Source organism: Poecilia formosa, unplaced genomic scaffold (genome assembly GCF_000485575.1).
Source record: "Poecilia formosa unplaced genomic scaffold, Poecilia_formosa-5.1.2 Scaffold2573, whole genome shotgun sequence".
NCBI lineage: Eukaryota > Metazoa > Chordata > Actinopteri > Cyprinodontiformes > Poeciliidae > Poecilia > Poecilia formosa.
In genome coordinates, this window is record NW_006802512.1 from 935 (window position 1) to 5,665 (window position 4,731).

The 4,731-nt window shown below is 37.2% G+C and overlaps 1 long non-coding RNA gene across 1 annotated transcript; it reads left to right on the top strand.

Moving 5' to 3' along the window:
* The first annotated feature begins 1,624 nt into the window (after positions 1 to 1,624).
* On the top strand, positions 1,625 to 3,318 carry LOC103133312 (uncharacterized). Its single transcript, XR_475716.2, has 4 exons — positions 1,625 to 1,771; positions 2,094 to 2,134; positions 2,648 to 2,776; positions 3,127 to 3,318. It is a non-coding gene; the product is annotated as an uncharacterized LOC103133312 (long non-coding RNA).
* Positions 3,319 to 4,731: the final 1,413 nt, after the last annotated feature.

Sequence of the window (4,731 nt, forward strand, 5' to 3'; positions counted from 1 at the left end):
TTTATATGTATTATAAATACTATAATTATAATTGTAATAACATATCCAGAAATCTCATATAAAGCAAGAAAAGATTTCTGACATGCGCAGATAAGTTTGTTTTGCAAATAATTTTTTCACTTCATCAGACAAAAATGTGTTATTTAAATTTTATAACAAGTTCTTTAAGCAAAACTTAGTAGGCTTTTCTCATGGTGACATGCATTAACAATTCAATTTTACCTAGGTTTGTTTTCTCTTTTTTTTCTGCAGTTCCACGTTAAAGTTTGATGCACCTCTGCCTTCTTGAATGGAGATAAGAGCTTGACTTGCAGTCCAACCCATTTCTTTTCAGAAGTACATAGGGGCTTGCAGATAAACAGGTCAGTTTTTTCCAGCACAGGGTAAGTAAATGCAAAAGAAATAGTTTTTCTTTTAAGTTTATAAGGAAAGTGTTTTTAGGGACAAATTGATTCTGTCACAGTTTCAGCTACTTTGAAGATGGACAAAAAAACTCCAAGTATATTAGTGAAATGTGCTAAGTTTTTGTCTAAACGTATGTTTGTTATACACATAATAAACTAAGTGTAAATTCTTTCCGTTTTTCCTTTCATTAAGAACTTATTTTTTCAACCACTTTCTATTTTATTTTTTCTTGTAAATAGAGTTGAGTTTGTATTTGTGTGTTTCTCCTGTAAATCGTCCAGTATGTATATCATGGTGTTGTAAATTTACTTTTTGTGTGTGTTTTTTTTTTGTTTTGTTTTTTTTCTGTTAAAGAATCTTCTTTATTGCAATTCCTTTCTTCCGGTCCTGGACTTCTTAATTTATTTAATTGTCTTAGTTAAACTATTTGGGAGAGCAGTGCTACAAGTTGAATAAATTAATCTTGATAAACATTTTCCATTTTTTATAAGTAAATTTGTCCTAAAATAGAAAGGTCTCGGAGTCATGAGTTAAATTTGGATTTAGATTCTTTAATTTATTTATGTTTTTTTTTCATATTTGATTCTTTGTTTTTGGCTCTAACAGTTCCCTGGTATATAAAAATTAATTTAATTCTTTCTATGGAGATATGAGTTTCATGAACGCATCTGTTAATTAACAGATCTATGTGCACATAGATCTGTTAATTCTCAATTAGTTTCCAGACCATGTGACCCGTTCTGCTCATTTTCAACAGAAAGGAGCGGGGTCAGGGAGGAGGACCAAAGGTTTTTAAAATGGTAAGATTACAGTTTTTTTCAATGCACTTCAAGTTTAGATAGGGACCATTCAGATGTATTTTAAATGCTGTTTAACATACCGATGTGTAAAAAATATTTCAATTGCGTTTCGCTAGAAAGGCTAATGTAAGCTAGCCAATCTACAAAGATAATTACAAGCATGCATCTCTTATTTGTAACTTGTCAGGTAGGGTCTTGCAGAGAATAATTGGAAATAAAATTTAAAATGGCACAACTCAAAAATCACTAGGTTGGAGAAAAAAAATTGAACCTTGCAAACCTCCTGGAGTAGAAATTGTGAAATATTCAATATATTTCAGTCTCCCTGTTTGTGTCACTGAGAGGTTATTAATGTTTGCATGAGCTCTGGGGATTAAAAACAAGTATATTTGTTTGACTTCAGCATAAAGCTGGACTCTCCTGGGATAGCCCTGTTCAGGAAAAAATAATTTCATGTCTTTTACACTGACTAATAGTCACTGCATTTTTGTTTTCGTCCCAGGAGAATGCCAGCACAAACCAGGAGGCCAGTGACGGGCCTGAAGAATCTGCCCCAACTTTGACAGGTGAATTATGCCAGAGAAAGATGTTACCCCAAAATATGTTCGCTACTTTTCATTTTTTTAGCATTATTGTTTCTGGTAAATTAATGAATGTAAATTTCATTTCATTACATTTATAGTTGTTGGCAACCTTTTGCATTCAATTGAAAAAGTCATATTTGAAAGAATTGCCAGAATTATTTAATGTTGCAGCTTTATGTCTAATGACAAATCTAACATTTGTAACCTAGTGATAAGACCCAGAAAATTCAATTTGGTGAAGACTTAGTTGGGTAGATGCAGAATGTCTTAGGCTAGTGTTCAATTTCTTCTTTCTTAATTTCAGCAACCGATGGCAAGGATCCACTTGATCCAGGACAGAGAACGGTATGTGTTGCTATGCAGAAGTCCAAGCCATGTGACAGTTTTTCAGATTCATTCAAGCTATTCATATTGCATTGAATGCTAAGGTGTGTCTCCCTCAAGGACAGCTCCTGTATTAAATCCTGTGCTGATTTAAGTTTTGTTCTACATTTGAGTTTGGAAGTGTTGCTGCCTCTTTTTCTTCACCACAGAATATGTGCAAAGTATCATAATAAGCAGCTGGAGTGTCCAAAGGCTGGGCTCCTGCACATTTTAAACGTCACATGCTGAATAACAAACTACTGGAGACGCATTTTATTTTAATCTGGTGTGCTGTAGCAAGCACCAGATGTGCTGCACATCTGGTGTGCAGCACATCTGGTGTGCTTGCTACAGCTGATGCTTGTTGCTGATGCTTTACTTAAAGTTGTACTTAGATGCTTAGTTGTCACTGTGATCAGGTTCCATTTTTGTTTCATTTATGTTTAATTTCACAGATGTGGACATTTACAAAGGCTCTTTTTCTGTGTTTTACAGAGTCAAATGCGTCATGCTCGTCGTATGAGGAAACTCAAAGCCCATCACCAGAGATGTGAGGCTCGTCACCAAAAGGCGGTGGAAGCAAATGGAAATCAGGAGGGTCCGTCTGTTCCGAAGAGTTGTGTGGTAAATTTTGTTTCTCTTTTTTTCCTGATTTACATCCCAGAGATAATAACTGTCATGGCATCAGTAAATGTGCCACTGTACTTGCTGCTTGAGCTGTTTTCACATAGCATTGTAAAAATATCAAGACAACCAAATATCTTGTTTCAAATTTCTCCATGCTTGCTGTCACAAATTTAGACGGTCTTAATGTTGCATTTAAAAACAAGTGTATTCAACTTTTAAAGCTTTCATAAAACAATATTGCTGTCAGTTACCCTTTATCTATTTAAACTATACTCCCTCCACTCATCTGTGACCCCTTTTTTTCATCCTTCTTCATTCATACCCATGTTTGATTCTTTTTCTTCCAGATTTTCACATGCCAGAAGAGGAAACCTCCACGGACAATCTTCCCCTCACAAGTTCCCCATGTCTCTCCCCAGATAACCCAGTCCCCACCGTTTGTCTCTACTTCCCTTGTTCTTTCATCCCCTCCTACCCCCACCGAAGTCATAGATCCATGTTTTCTCCCTTCCCCCTGCAAATAAATATTTAAAACAAAATATCTGCGGTGTGGTGGCTCCGTCTTTTTAGATGAGTCTATGCTACTCTGTAATATCTGTCATTAATACAATAATAAAACTAAAATCGATCACAAGTTCAGACTTGCAGGTTTGAAATAAAATTGTGCATTTATCCACTAGATGGACCCATTTCCGGTCTCACCACAGCACGGAGACGGCCCTTGTAAAAGTGTTCAATGACATCCATATAAATATAGACTGTGGGAGAACCACAGTGCTGGTTCTGTTGGACCTCAGTGCAGCTTTCGACACTGTTGACCACGAAATCTTACTGAATCGACTGGAGAGTTGGGTCGGACTCTCCGGTCCAGTGCTCCACCGGTTTGAATCTTACATAAAGAACAGGGATTTCTTTGTTTCAATCAAAAACTTCTCATCAGAGAGGTCAAAGATCACATGTGGGGTACCCGAAGGTACACACACACACACACACACACACACACACACACACACACACACACACAGACACACACACGCCGACTTTCTCCAAACTGCGAGAAAGCAGGTGTTTATACAACTTTTGACGGGAACCTTTAGCAAGTAAATTATGAGTTAAGGCTTCCTTCAATCTTATTTCAGTGTTTCGCATCAAATTGTGAAGTATTTCAGGTTTGGCTGATAATTATGCAGCAAAATAATCATTATTTCAGAAAAAATAGCGGAATTGAGAAATACTGCTTCATGTCCACATGCCCCCACCGATCGTCGTGTCTTCCTCCTTCCTGTAGTCACACATGTCCATGTCTCCTCCCCTCCCACCCCCCATCCCAAGATAAATAAGTATGTAAAACAAAAATATTTGCGGTGTGGTGACTGTCTATTTAGATGAATCCAGGCTACTCTGTAATATCTGTCATTAATACCATAAAATTTAAATCTATCACAAGTTGAGACTTGGAGGTTTGAAATAAAATTAAATAAAATAAAATAGTGCATTTGTCCACTAGATCAGGGGTGTCCAGAGTCGGTCCTCGAGGGCTGGCCTCCTGCACATTATAGTTCTCTCTCTTGGTAGTGAACAACCTTTTCAGCATGTCAATGTTAATGAGCCATCATTTGATGCAGGTGCGTTAAACCAGGGAGAGAACTAAAACGTGCAGGACGCCGGGCCTCGAGGACCGACTTTGGACACCCTTCATTTACCAAATGGACCGTTTCCCAGAGCAGCCGAGATGTTAGATCTGGTTTTGCCAAGTCTCCTTTGCTCACATTTGATCCCAGGCAGAATAAGTGGAGGTGATGAAGAACATCAAAAGCTGGATGTCTGAAAATGTTTTTATTTTATTCAAATATGGACCTTGGTTCTGATCCAGAACTTGTTGTTTAATGTAAATAAACGGAACAAAATGGCAGCGGAGACGCTTTAAAGCAGTGTATTTATGGAGCGGTGAA